Raw genomic sequence first — 15,472 nt, forward strand, 5'->3', positions numbered from 1 at the left:
TATTCACATTAGTGGTGCAAGTTCACATTACAAAGTTACAGTGAAAAATATCAGGATGAAAGAGACAAGAGTAGTTTGTCTCTTTCTATGTATGGACTACAACAACAACTTATATTTATAAAGCTCATTTTTCCTAATGAAACGTCACAAGGCGTTCCCCAGGAGCATTTTATCACAAAGTGTGACACTGAGCCACATAATCGGTCAGGTGACTAAAAGCTCGGTCAAAGGGAATGGCTTTAATAACTGTCTTAAAGGAGGAAAGTATCGACTTCATGTTCCAGCCAACAGCAATGGTTCTTCTCATTGGCTGAAGGGGACACTTGTTTTCCACCGACATAGACCATTTGGTCAAAGAAACTTGTCTTTGGTGAAGTTTGTAAAAGTAAACTCCACTACAGTTTGGCGGCCGATAAACAACTCCCGCCAATGTTTGCTGCTTCTTGCAGTTTCTTAGCTCCACCCAAACTGATTCTACATGTTGATCCCTCAATCTAAGATCCTCTCTCACTAATGTACCGATCTCGTTCCTTATTAACTGCGCGACTCCGCCTCGTTTTCCTTTTTGCCCATTCTTCCTAAATGACGAATATCATTCAGATCAACCAATCACACTGCTCTTTGAAAGCAGCACACAGGGCCGACTGGCCTCTTTCTTTGCTGTAACTTTCTGTCATTTGATGTTTCCTGACACCACGGTTAAGATTAACTTTCTTATCTTCCATGTGATGCTTTGAATTCAAGACGATGGGCAAATTCAGCAAGTTTTCTTTTTCGAGCACAGAATTTGGAACGGGACTCATTGAATCACATTTAAATGGCCTCAATCGTAAGATGCAGCTCACCGAGTCCAAACAGGCACCGTAAGCATCAGCCTGTTATGTACATTCTTGCTGTACATCTTCTGAGCTATAAGCTGATCACAGCTCCACTTTCTGCACATTGAAAGACAGTGTGAAAATAAGCACAATTTCAAACCTTAACAACGCGCATATTTGTGATTTTCTGTGTGTGTCAATGTCGTTCAGTTTCCCATTTTGACCACCCAAACATTATCCATGTTAGTTCTCTGACTTCATATCAGCAAAAAAAAAGCAGTTAACAGGACATTTCTCTCTTTATTTTGAGTGGAGACTGTTCAGCAACTAAACTTCTGGATGTTACAAAGCGGAGGATGGTTGAAGTTTTCAGATGATCTTATTATGTAACTGAGAATGCTCGACGGTCCGAATGGCCAATTCCTGAACATTATTTTTTATATCCTAATTCAGTGTCAATGTTTGTGTTTAATCTGAATGTGGTAGTGAGGCCGAGTTGGCTCAGCCGCTGGTTCAGTTTCGGATCTCTCTGGTGATTTGGGCTTTACTCCCATCGCTGCCAAACTTTCTGGTGCTTTGTTATTTGAGACGCTTCCAAAAAATTCTCCGTGCGGTGAAGGAGCAGCTGATCTGTGCAGTGTTGTATTTCAGTTGGAAGAATGAGGAGAGACAGTGTAAATCCCAGGGTGACTGGGAAAAGGTGGGACAATGACACAGACTGGAAGACCTTCTTTCACTGGAACTCCCTGTATTCATTCTACTATTTTAAACAAACAACATGCAGCCTTTACCCAGTTGTCTTGGCCGAGTGGTTGAGCCGTTTTTCCACGTGGTTCGAATCCTGCCAACTCCCCTTCTTCTCATTCCTGATTGACACAAACTGCCTGCAGAATAAATTATCAGTCAAATGAAAAAAAAACAACCAAACACCCCCGCGTTTCTGGCTTCAGTTCATCTGCAAACATTCACTATATTTGGAGTCTGAAATGGAACAATAATTGGCCAAGTTGGTGACATCCTTGCTTTTTGGGTGTTTGTCTCTCCTTCGGCGTCTGTCACTCTCATTGTATGTGTCTGTGTGTTCCTCTGTGTGTGTCAATGCGGTTCAGTTCCCTGAGGGGATGTACACATATTCACCATCACAAACTTGATTAACATTGGTTGTGCAACTTCATATTAAAATGGCAAAGGGAAAAATATCTGGATGAACGATGCAAGTGGAGTTTGGAAGGAGGTGCAGCAAAGAAGTGGAAGATGTGAATTATGTTATTGATGATTGAGAGGAATGCATTATCACCTTGTGGATTTTGTTGGTCGATTACCTTCCACAGTTTGAAATTCAGAACAAGCTGAGGCTCCAAGAGGAAACAACATTGACCTCCCTGAATTTTCACATAGGAAATAACGCGCGTGCATGTCCGGCTAGGTTGTGACAGAGACAGGGCGGGCAGAAGGTCCTCTTTGTCTGCTGTAACCATTCTATGACTTTATATAAATAATACAGGCTTACTGTCAAAATCTGTAGTCGTGGCCGAGTGGTTAAGGCGATGCACTTGAAATCCATTGGGGTTACCCCGCGCAGGTTCAAATCCTGCCGTCTACGTTTTCCATTATTTCTGATTTAAACCAATGACCTCAGAAACAGTAAATGGAATCGACATTTTCACAACACCTGCAGTAGCAAAGTTTGACCAGTGGATGGCAGTGAAACCGTGATTGCTCACATCACATCAAGCAGGCGCTGTCTCAATTATTACTGCATTTGGCACTGTCTCTGTTCATATTAAATTAGACGCTGTTTCTGTTTCTATTGTACTATGACATGTCTCTGATCATATTAGAGAAGGTCATCTCTCGGTTGTTTCTGTAATTGGCTCAAACTCAGTTGTTTATGTACTGGACTAGGGCCACAATACCGTTGGCACTATCTCAGTCATGACTGCACTGAAGCAGGTCTCGACCAAAGTTACTATAAGCCATGCCCCCGTTTGCACTGCACTAGAGCTTGTCTCTGGTTATAGAAAACTAGAACATGTTTTTATTTGCATTTCACAAGACTCTGTCTCAGCTATTACTCCAGTAGAACCTGCCACGTGTCTATCAAACTGGACCCTGTCTCAGTTAATGCTGCACCAATACATTCCTCCATTCATATCATACAGTTCCCTGTTTCTGTTGTTATTGTCCTGTATCATGACTTTATTATTGCTGGACTTGTTCATGTCTCTGTTTTTACTGATCTTGTACATTTGCCGGTATTTACTTCACCAGGCACTGCGTCAGTTGATATTAAAAAGAGCCCTGAATTATGTGAAGCTCCACTAGACCCTGTATCAGTTTTCTTACACTGGATCCGGTCTGTGTTATTACTACACTAGGCAGGTTCGTATTACACAAGATCCGGTCTCAATTATTACTGCACTCGGCACTACCTGACTTATGTTTCACTCGGTCGGAGCCCTGCTTATAACGCATTCAATCATGTCTGCACTTATATTCCGCTAGACCGTATTTCAGAACAAGTTAAACGAGACTCTGTATCAGCCTGTATCACACTCGAGCTTGTCTGTCTTTTTAATTAAGATGGATCCTGTCTTTGCAGAGACTTTGTCTTTGAATCTCTGTCTCTGCTTCTATTCCACTCTCCCTTTCCTTGTTTTTACTCCACGAGATCAGATCTGTCTCTCTTAAACTGGCGGTAGTCTCCGTTATTACGACTTAGACTCTCTCTGGGAAGCAATTACCCTGGGCCCTGTGCCTGTAATAACTGCCCGATTTCACTTGATGTTGATCCAGGCCCTGTATCAGTAAATATTGCACTCACCCCGTCTCCGCTATTACAGCAGTATATAATATAGCACTGCTCCCCGTCCCTGTTATTCGTGCATTAGGTCACGTCTTTGCTTAAGTAACATTAGATTCTTACTCTATTATTACTGCACTAGTAATGACTCTGCTTAAATTGCGCTAGGCCCTGTCTCAGTAATCACCACACCAGACTCTGTCTCTGTTGTTACTACACTATTCTATGTTTCTATATGGTGGACGTTGAGTTGGAAATGGGCCTCTAACTTTGGCCTGAAACTACAAATTTCCCATTGACTGTTTGTTCCGCACAGCTCCAGATATTCATTTTCATTACAGCCAACAGTGTTACATATGAGACATCACCTGTTCTGTGTGTCGGTGTGAAAATAAATCATGCTGCATCATTCCACAAAGATAAAAGATTTATCTTCACCAGAATGTTTCATTTTATTTTATTTTCTCTTATTCAAACTGTAACTACAGATCGTCTAATAACGTAAATATTCATTGATAGTACATTCTGTTGTGTGCTCTTGTTTAGAAATTCCTGTCATACCAACCATTTCTTTGCTAAGATTGGCACGTTTGTCACCACACTCACTGAAATGTTTTGTTTCACCTGAGACAGCGCCTAACTCACTGAAACGTATTGTTCTCTCTCTCAGGTAAAAGCAAAATACTGCGGATGCTGGAAATCTGAAACAAAAACAAAAATACCTGAAAAAACTCAGCAGGTCTGACAACATCTGTGGAGAGGAATACAGTTGACGTTTCGAGTCCGTATGACTCTTCATCAGAACTAAGGAAATGGAGAAATGCAGTGAAATAAATGCTGGTTGTGGAGGGTGGGACAGGTAGAGCTAGATAGAGGGCCAGTGTGAGGTGGAGGCAAAGAAGAGTTGTCACAGACAAAAGGGTGTTGACGGTGGTGATATTGTATAAGGAATTTGCTAATGGGGACATTAAGGGGAGCAAGCAGGACAAGCTAGTGGCAGTTGGCCCTAGTGGGTGTGGGGTAGGGGGAAGGGATCGAAATGGGCTAAAATATGGAGATAAAACAATAGATCGAAATAAATTTAAAAATAGGTAGGAAAAGAAAAATACATTTTTTAAAAATATATAAATTATTGGAAAAAGGGAGATCGGAAAGGGGGTGCGGATAGAGGAAAGAGTTCATGATCTGAAATTGTTGAACTCAATATTAAGTCTGGAAGGCTGTAAAGTCGGAAGATGGGGTGCTGTTTCTCCAGTTTGCGTTGAGCTTCACTGGAACATTGCAGCAGGCCAAGGACGGACATGTGGGCATTGTCTGCGTCAGTGTGTGTGTGTGTATACGTTTGCATATGTGAGTGTGTGCCTGTGTGTGTGTCGGTGGTGTGTTTTTGTGTCAGTGTGTGTGGTGTGTGTTTCTGTGCATCTTTGTGTGTATATGTGCGTGTGTGTCTGTGTGTCGGTGTGTGCGTGTCTGTGTGTTTTGAGTCTGTTTGTGTGTCTGTGTGTTTTTGTATGTGTCCGCGTGTTTGTGTGTGTGTCTTTGTGTGTTTCTCTGTCTGTGTATGAGCGTGCGTTTGTGTGTGTGTTTATGCGTATTTGCGTGTATTTGTGTGTGTGTGTGTTTCTTTGTGCATGTATGCATGTATGTCTGTGTGCACCTGTGTATGTCTGTGTCTTTGTATGTGTGTATGTTTGTCTGTACGTATGTATTGGTGTGTGCTTGTTTATCTGTGCGTCTGTGTGTGTCTGCCTCTTTGTGTGTGTGTGTGTGTGTGTGAGTGACACGTCATATTGTTTGCAAGTAAATTTCACAATGATCTTTGTCATCCTTCCATTCTTGAAAGATGATGGACACGCAGCAAACAAATCTATTCAGATGGGTTGTCTCCAGGTGCTGCACAGTTTCTGATGGCTGAGCTCAATCCTTGAGGGGCAGTTTCTGTCACAAGTGTCTCACGTGAAGCTACAAGTGATGTTCTGGGTTGTTGTTTCCTGTCTTGGCGTCTGTTGCCAAGCCGCTGTCGCCATTGCGATGCACAACAGTCCACAGGAAGTATCGCCATCTTCCCCTGTCATCACCTAGTGAAATTCATGGATGATAATCGCTAATTAGGGCCTCCATATCACGCTTGTAAGTGTAACACAAGCAGAGCTTTGGACGTCTCACTGGCCGCCTGGCCCTTAGCTATGTGATCACCTTCCATCCTGTAAACGGGCCCGAGCCATCCAACCTCCCTCTGTTTGCTGAGCCTAAGGAGCTCTGTCTTTGTGAGGACTGCTGCTTCCTGATTGTGTCCCGCCAGGAGATACCCAATAACAACCGCACACAGTGCAGATGGAAGTCGCGGAGTTTCTTTCCTTGATAGGTCCTCCTTGTTTCACAGCCAGACAAGGTACTGAGGACACAGCCCTAATACACCATCAGCTTGGCCCCAAGGGTCAGCTTGATGTTAATCCATGTACGTTTCATGAGCCAGGTGATATCTGTTTACCCCGTGTGTGTATCAGGAACTGCATCAAGGAGCAGACTGTCTGTCACTGTTGCACTTGGGGAGCAGTATTAACCAACCACTTCCAGCCGGGTGTTATCTAGTGTGATCACTGGCGGAAGTGCAACACCTTTCCCTTTAAACATGGTTTTCTAGAAGTTTTTAGTCAAATAGAACAAGTTACAAGCATGGGAGAGATGGTAAATGAGTCGCTGTTGGTTTTACAGATTTCTTGTACACCCCTGTACAGGGGGTGGGGTGCGCTTATGGTCTGTCATTGCAGGTTTATTGCATTGAAAACCGTGCTATTAATTCCAGAATCTACGATCATGTAGCAGCTCCAGTAAAACCTCCCCTCCAGGTGAGGTTCGGACTCACAACCTCGGCATAGCCCGCTGACTGCGCTGCTTTATAAGTACCGCGCGTTAACCGATTGCGCCACTGGAGCACTCACAAGGTGCACCATTTGACTTAGTTACATTTTTCACAGATCACTGGGGTCAGATGTGATTCCTTGATGGCAGATTAGTCAATGTGATCTCAATAAATTTTAATGATATTATATGAACTGTAATATATTTTGAATAAAATAACATGCCGAGAATGGGCCAGGGAAACTTTGTTAATTTTCACACACTGAGCATGAACACTGCCGGAGCTCTTGCGCCTTTTTCAATATTGTTTTTCTTAACTCCGAGTTTTCAAAAGGGAATTGGACAAATATTTGAAGTGGAAAAGCTGCTGGGTTATGAAGAAAGAGAAAGATATTGGGACTAACTGGGCAGCTCGTTGTAAAAAGCTGGCGAGGGCACGATGGGTCCTAATGAGCTGTGAACTTTTATGATTCTATTGCTCGATCAATTTCTCTATGGTGTTCCTAAATATCCCAGCCCAATCCCATTTCTGTAAAGCATAATCCGCATCACGACACAGTTTGAAATTCTTTACAAGTCCCTCTGGCTAACTCGCTGCGCGGGGTTTCTGTAGTGTCAGCCATGATCTTATTGAATGGTGGAGCAGCATCAAAAAGCTGAATGGTCGATGTTCCTCTGACCCGGGCTGAATGGCCTCAAGATTGTTACCTTGGCTCTGATTTTATGGAACTGTGAGGGGCTCGAGCGACAAAATGGTCTGTTCCTGCTGCTGTTTGTTATGTTCTTATTCAGCACCAATACCACTCAAGGCAATGGTTACTATCATATTGCCAGCAGTAGCGTGTTTGAGTGGTCGAAGGCACTGGATTTAGACTGCAGCCTCGATCGAGTCGTGGACTTGAATCTCATCACTGCCAAAGTTTCAGTTGGTTCGTCCTTTCAGACGTTTCATCAAATCCCTTAGGGGCATTTGACACATGACGTGGTTCGTCTTGCTAGGAAGAACAAGGGAGGCTGTAGAAATTGAAGGATGAGTGGGAATTGGTGGGGCTGAATGCTCTTATTATCTGCTGTTCATCCATAAGCATTCACAGAATCTGCAGTCAGAAATGAAATAAATCTGAGTTAAATTGGTGACATCCTTGCTTTCTGAGAGTTTGCCTCTCCTCAGAACTCTGTCACTCTCGGTGTTAATGTGTGTGTGTCAATGTGGTTCAGTTCCCCGAGGGGTGAACACATTTTTACCATCGCAAAACTTTATTCACTTGCATTATATATCTTCATGGTAAATGGTACAGAGAATAACAACAGGTGTAAAAGTTGCAAGAGGAGATTGACGCTTTCTGTGTTTATTTAAGTGGAGGCTGCTTATTGATTCAGTGTCCATAAGTGACACAGCGGAGGAAGGTTGAAATTTTCACTGAGCAACATTTGAACAGACAGTGGATTCACCCAGTGTGATGGTGTGTTCCAGTTCGGTATATGCAATCAGAGAATCAATTTCTATTCTTTGCTTTGAACCTAATCTTTCTAATAGGTTGGATGTTATGCACATGTTTCCCCCATTTTCTCGCTTTATTTGAAATGAATATTCATAAGTCTATTTGTGTGGGAACTAACTGATTAACAGCAGAAGTGGCAAAGTTTGGACAAGATTTCCTTGTAGCCAAAGGGCACAGAGCAGAACTATGCCAGTGATATAAGTAGAAGCAGGAAGAGAGGGAATCTATTTGACCCGAGGTGGTTTCAAACCATTAAACCTTCAGTTGGAAGCTAATTTCGTTCAAAAAGTATGCTATCGAAACACCCTAATGGTTCAGATTCTGTGCTTTCACCGCCTGGGTTCCATTCCCTGTCTCGATGTTGTGCAAAATGTCGTAACCAGCAGCCAATTTATGGTTTGGAAAAGAGTCATATTAAACTTGAAATCTTCACTCTGTTTCTCCCTTCACATTTGCTGTAAGGCCTGCTGAGAACTTCCAGCACTTTCTATTTTTATTATAACATGAATTATTGTCTTTATCATGCATGTGAACACAAGAAATAGGAGCAGGAGTAGACAACTCGGCTCATCGAACCTGCTCCATCATTCAATTCAATCATGGCTGATCTTGGGCTTCAACTCCATTATCCTGCCCGTTCCCCATATCCTTTAATTCCCCGAGATAGCAAAAACCTGTCCATCCCAGCCTTAAATGTATTCAATGATGGCGCAGCCACAACCCTCTGGGTAGAGAATTCAAAGATTCACAACCCTTTGGGTGAAGTAATAACTCCTCATCTCAGCCCTAAATTATCAGCTCTTTACCCTGAGACTGTGCCCCAGTGTTTTATACTCCCTGACCAGTGGAAACAATCTCTGTGTCCACCCGATCAAGCCCCCTCAGAATTTTGTTGGTTTCAATGAGATTGCCTTTCATTCTTCTAAGTTCCAGAGAATAGAAGCCCAATTTATTCAGCCTCTCATCATAGGACAACCACTTCATCCCAGAGACCAATTTAGTGAATCTTTTCTGTACCGTCTCCACTGCCAGTGTATCCTTTTATAAATGTGGACATGAAAACAGCACACGGGATTCTCGATGCCGTCTCACTAAAACTCTTCTTTAAAAACATCTTTATTCTTGCTCTCCAATCCCCTTGTAATAAAGGCCAATATGCGATTGGGCTTCCTAATTTCTTGCTGCCCCTGCATGCTAACATTCTACATTGCTTGTCCAAGGACACCCAGGTCTCTTTGAACATCAGCGCATTCACTATCTCACATTTTAAAAGCATTCTGCTGTTCTAATTTTTATAACCAAGTGAACATATTCGCACTTGCCGACATTATATTCCATCTGCCATCTTGTTGCCCACTCACATGACCTTACGATATCTTTTTAAAGTGCTCTCCTCAAAGATTACCTTGCCACCAAATTTCATAAATTTTAGCTACAGGCCCCACTGAGAATTGAACTCACCACCACTAGTTTACAAGACCAGTGCTCTAACCACTGAGCTAAGGAGCCACTTACTGCATCTTACCGACAGCAAACCTCCCAGTGGAACGAGGAACAGGACAAAATTCTGCATGGATGATATTTGATAGACCTGGAAATGTCTGAGATGGAGAACAGAGAATTAAAAGATGCGACATGAAAACGGCAGAATTTGATGTGTGTGAGTTGCTTTCACTGATGAATGTCTGCCGTGGTAATGTGAGAGATTTTACTGCCGCATGTTTACACTGACACAAATATCACTCCAGACCAATCAATCGCAACTGCTCTTTGAAAGCAGCGCCCCAGGCCGAATGGCCTTTCTTTGCTGTAACTGTCTATAATTTATGTCTTCCAGCATCATTTCCCAGTCATTCCGACATTTTATTACACTCTATGGGAAGGTAATTTCTTATATCCTCGCTTTTGAAGCCAAGGCACTGAGCAAACTCAAAGTTTTTCATTAATTCCAGCACAGGGTTTGGAACCAGACCAGTTGAACGACACTTTATTGGTGCCAACCCTTCACTGCAGCTCACCCCTTAAAAACAGTGGCTGTCATTGCCCGAAGATGTCGTTTAAGATAAAATTCTGTAGCAGAAACTTATCTCTGGTGAAAGTATCTGAAAAAGGGCAAATGCGGCATGGATAAAGCACGTTGCAAGGGTTATAGACAGCTTTCCTCGTGATTTAGAGGTGAGGATTCGGCCCTTTCACCGCCGTGGCACGGACTCGATTCCCGGCCAGGCAATGAAGGTTTATTGATCTGGTACAAACTGTTAAAACAAGCCTGATTTACTTATTGATTGAAAACCGAAACACACAACAGCTCCGCCCGGATCAGTGGAGGGAGAGTTGAAGTTTCACATCAGAGCTGCAAATATCATACGTGGAACAGCTTCGAGAAGAAATATAGTTCCTAATGTCCGAAGGATATCAATTTGGGCTTTTTGCATTTATACATTCATTCTCTCGATGTGTCCATTGACTTAACCACTCGACCACAAGGACTCGGTGTCTGGCTGTTTAAATGTTGCTCAGTGAAGATTTCAATCACCCTCCTCTTTGTAGCGTGCAGACACTTAGTAGCTGAATAGTCTCCACCCAAAAATACAGAAAGAAAATTCCTCCTGAACCTTTTAAGCCTGTTTTTATTTTCTCTGTACGATCTTAATATGAAGCCACAAAACTAAGGTGAATAAAGTGTGGATGGTGAAAATGAGGAACTGAACCACATTGACACACACAGCGGGACACTCACAGACACATACATCGACAGTGACAGAGGCCTAAGGAGAGACAAACACCCAGAAAGAAAGGATGTCACCTAACCGGCTCAGTTTTGTTCCATTTCCGTCTGCAGATTTCGCAAATCCTTGCAGATGAATGGAAATAAGAAAGCGCGGGAGTTTTTGTTTGATTCTGTTTAGCCGATAATTAATCCTGTTGGCACCTGGTTAAAATCAGGAACAACGAGAACCGCAGTCAGCAAACCAACATTGGGAAAACCCCGATGGATGTCAGAAACATCGTCCTCAACTCTCGTCCACGACTAATCGCAATTCCTTGGGTAAAACATGTTCATGTTAAACCAGAGGCGGCTATAACGTAAGTCTTTCGGCCTGTCGTATCTGTGCTGGCTCTCAGGAAGAGCAACTAAACCAATTCCACACACCCGCCTTTCCCACACACCAATTTCTATTTACATTGTCTCTCCCCGTTCACCCTGTCAAGATAAAGGACCACAACCCGCCCCACTCCCCGTATTAAACTGGACTTTTTGTCTGGTTCACCCAAAGGGAATTCCTAACATGCCCGAAAGTGGGAAGCAGCTGAAAATTTGGGTGCGCTGGGATTCAGACCCACTCCTCCAGAGACTGGAACCTGAATCCAGCTCTCCAGTTTGTAGAGTAAATGGAGTTAGATTGTATATATCAGCTCAGAAATAATGATGACCAGCTTGATCAGGGTAAAGTTCTTTTGTAATTCGATATGAAATCAATTGCATAAATAAATAATGATTGTAGCGAAAACTGTATGAGGAATCCTAGTCCAACTCTTCGTGTCATTGGGTCAGGGAAACTTGGTTACCTAAGGCAAACTGTGCATGGATTCTGCAGAAACTCCTTCTTCAAGCGAGAAATGGACAACGATTGAAAGGGGGAAAACTCAGGTTTAAGGAAAGGGAAAAGGAATTTGAGACGAATTGGTTAGGTCTTTAAAAATAGCTGGCACAAATACGATGGGGTGAAGGGCTTTTTGTTAAAGTAAAAACAGAAAATGCTAGATAAACTCAGCAGGTCTGGCAACATCTATGGAGAGAGAAGCAGAGTTAATGTTTCGAGTCGGCCTGACTCTGAAGAAGAGACATACGGATTTGAAACGTTAACTCAGCTTCTCTTCCCACAGATGTTGCCAGACCTGATGAGTTTTTCCCAGCATTTTCTGTATTTACTTCAGATTTCCAGCGTCTACAATGTTTTGCTTCCATCTTAGGTCCTCTTACTGCGCTGTGCCATTTGATGATGACATTGTTGATCAGTCTGTCTCCAGCATTCCTAATGAGAACAGCCGAATTTCATTTCTTCAAAACCAAGACCCAAAGTGCTGCTGCATGACGTCACCGCTTAACATTCCAGACAGCTCCATTGGGATCTTTACAGCGCAGGGTTTGTGCAGGGCAGTGGGGATCACGGTCATTTCACATGTGGCAGAGCAGCGGTTTGAAACTGGGCAAAAACATTATCCAAGCTTGCTCATTTAAGTGTGAGTGAATGTTCAATAATTTACATTTGTTGTTAAAAATGAACACAAGGGTTCGAATCCTGCCGCCTGAGGATTTAAAATTTTAAATAGGAGAAAACCCACCCAAACACATCCGTATTTTCTAATTCATTTGTCAGCATTCAGGAGATGGCGTATTGGCATTGTCACTGGGCTAGAAATCCGGAGATAAAAGCAAAATACTGTGAATGCGGGAAATGTGAAATAAAAACAGAAAATGCTGGAAAATTTCAGTCTGTCTGGCAGCATCTCTGGAGAAAGAAATAGAATTAATGTTTCTATTCCGTATGACTCTTCTTCAGAGTTCTTCGAAAGCAGCACAAAGGACCGAATGGCCTCTTTCTTTGCTATAACTTTCTATAATCTGATGTTTCCCAAAACCACGGTTACTTCTTTCACAGTCATTCTGCCATTTTATAATCCCTCTTGCGAGTGGGTTCAAAGGTTAACAATGTGCACAAGAATGGAAGGAGTCTGCGACTGTGGATAATCGGCACTGTGCACATTCCTGCTATCAGTATTTGGGAGAATCAGGAAGATGAGATCCCAGATTATCTTTACTATGTCATCTGCAAACTCATTCTTTCTAAAATCCTGGGTTCCCACATTCCCTGACCCTGCTTTCCATGGAAAGCTTGGGTTCATGAACTGACTGTGTCTGCATCAAGCAGCTAATTGGCCTGGGAGCTGGAGGGTCAGAGGGAGCTGGAGGCGAGGCAGGGACAGAAGCAGAAAGAGATGCGACATGAAAGTGTTTAGAATGTCATGTGTGTCAGTTACTTTCAGTGATGAATGTCTGCTCTGTGTTGCCTTGCCAGTTTCACAGGAGCCGCAGTAATGATGTTGGTGGGTTTTGGAAATTGACAGTTACACATGAGCAGCTTGTGGGGCCATTTCACCTCACTGTCAATTCCATGTCCCAGCTCACAGCAACCGTTGTTGTCATTGACTGAAGAATTCATTCCATTTAAAATGGAAACATTGTTAAAAGCAGCGTCGATAAATCAAACTGATAAAAGCTTCACCGCTTCCCTGGTGGTCTCGTAGTCAGAATTCAGCGCTCTTATCGCCACTGCCTGGGTTCGGTTCCTGGTCAGGGAATTCAGATTTTTGATCTTGTTAAAATGGGTATTAAGAACTTTTTGATTGAAAACATTTCGCAGCTCCACCAGAATCTTTGGGGTGACAGTTGAAGTTTTGCCTCCGAGGTGGAAATATCACACTTGGAACAGGTCGGGAACAAAGATAAAGGCGGAGTGAATGAATGAAGGAAAAGAGGACAAGAGAAGGGCTGGGTGCAAAGCACTGACCACCGAGATGCGAGGCAAAATATGGATGGGGGAAGGACGAATTTTGGACCCTACTGTTTACACTGACAAAGATATCACTCCTGATGGGTCAATCACAACTGCTCTTTAAACGCAGCACATCAGCTCATCGAGGCCGAATGGCCTCTTTCTATGCTGTAACTTTCTATAATTTGATGTTTCCCAACAGCACGGGTGCATCTTTCACAGTCATTCTGCCATTTTATAACACGCTCTAGCGAGATGTACTTTCTAACTTTCTATTCGGCTCTTTTGAAACCAAAATACGGAGCAAATTCAGTGAGTTTTCTTCTCATTTCCAGCACGAGATTTGTCACGAGACTAATTGAGCGACACATTAATGGTGCCAATCCTTCCCTGGAGCTCACCCTGTCCAAAGAGCACTGTTACCATCAGCCTGTTCTGTACCTTCGTGCAGTACATCTGCTGAACAATATAAGCTTATCACAGCTCTGCTTTCTTCACATTGAAATCCAGTGTGAAAATATGAACAATTTCAAAGCTTAACAACGTACACAAGACAGGAAGGAGCGTGTAGCGGTGGATAATCGGCACTGTATACATACCTGTAATCAGTAGCTGGGGGAATCAGGAAGATCCTGGTGTCTCTTTGCCCTGTTATCTGTAAACTGATCACGTTGTGTTTTATGTTCACACGAACTGACTGAGTTTGGTAAAGTAGCTCCTGGAAGAGCAGAGGGAGCTAGAGATGAGGCAGAAAGATCTGTGATGTGAAAGTGCTTTGAAATTTTTGTGCATCAAATGCTTTCAGTGGTGAATATCCATCATGTGTAAATTTCACAAGAACCACAGTGATGAGGTTGGTGAATTATTTGTTTGAAAGAAGCTGCGCCCGCCGTGGGGCAAACCCAAGGCCCTGGCATTCCGAGCCTTCGCTCTACCGACTGAGTTAGACACAAAGTTAAAACCCGGAATAATGAGAAGCGGGAAACCCCAATGGATTTTGATTCCATCGGCTTAACCACTCGGCCACGACGACTGGCTCTATGCACAGGTTAGTGTCGTTGGTATAAAATCATAGGTGGCTATAGCAGAAGAGGAGGATATTCGGCCAATGGGCCAACGTGTAAATTCTGGCCCATGGAAGAGGAATTTAGCTAATTCAAAAACCCCACCTTTTCTCCACAGCCTTTTATATTTTTATTGTCTCTCCTCGTTCTTCCTGTTAAAGTGAAACACCGCATGCATCTGCTTTAAGTGTGAGCTTGCACTTTTTCGACCAATAGGGCAAATTCAGCAGCACTGGGGTTAGAAACCACGCCTCAACAAAGAGTGAGACCTTAAATCAGCACCTACGACCACTCAGCTGCGATACCGAGCTTAGGATGCTACTGCCCATTGCATTGTCTGGTATTTCTACTCAAGTAGAACAGACTCAAAGCAGCAGCGACATGTCACAAGGCCCCACAAGCCTCCTCCGTCAATCCATAAGATCATGGCGGATCCCCAGTCCCAAGACCCGATCCCGAGAGCCCTTCATTCCCTTAAGAGTCAAAAAATCAGGAGAATTTTAGGATGTTTTTTCTTCCATTGATTGGAGAGCTCTGTGGACACCTGGTTGAAATCAGCAATAATGAGAAGCACAATCGGTAAGGCTGGGGAAACCCCAGTGGATTTTAAAAGCATCATTTTCACCACTCGGACACAATGATTGACCAAGGATCCAATGCTTACCACACAATCATCAATAACATCATTCACAGCTTCCGCTTCTCAGCTGCACCTCCTTCCAGACATTGTGATCCATTTTCCTCAGGATTTGTTCCTGGATTTAATATTTACCTGCTTTGTTACCACATTTTGAAATCAGATTCGCTTCAATATCCAACACAAATTGAATTGCAAACCTGACGTACAAACAATGGAAAACAACTC

At 43.1% G+C, this 15,472-nt stretch overlaps 2 non-coding genes across 2 annotated transcripts; one reads left to right on the forward strand and one right to left on the reverse strand.

Annotated features, from left to right (window-relative positions):
• The first annotated feature begins 2,339 nt into the window (after positions 1-2,339).
• trnas-uga (transfer RNA serine (anticodon UGA)) lies at positions 2,340-2,421 on the forward strand. The gene has a single exon. It is a non-coding gene; the product is annotated as a tRNA-Ser (tRNA).
• A 7,000-nt stretch (positions 2,422-9,421) lies between these two features.
• trnat-ugu (transfer RNA threonine (anticodon UGU)) lies at positions 9,422-9,494 on the reverse strand. The gene has a single exon. It is a non-coding gene; the product is annotated as a tRNA-Thr (tRNA).
• Between the last annotated feature and the right edge of the window lie 5,978 nt (positions 9,495-15,472).

This window comes from Cetorhinus maximus, chromosome 23 (assembly GCF_964194155.1).
Source record: "Cetorhinus maximus chromosome 23, sCetMax3.hap1.1, whole genome shotgun sequence".
Lineage (NCBI taxonomy): Eukaryota > Metazoa > Chordata > Chondrichthyes > Lamniformes > Cetorhinidae > Cetorhinus > Cetorhinus maximus.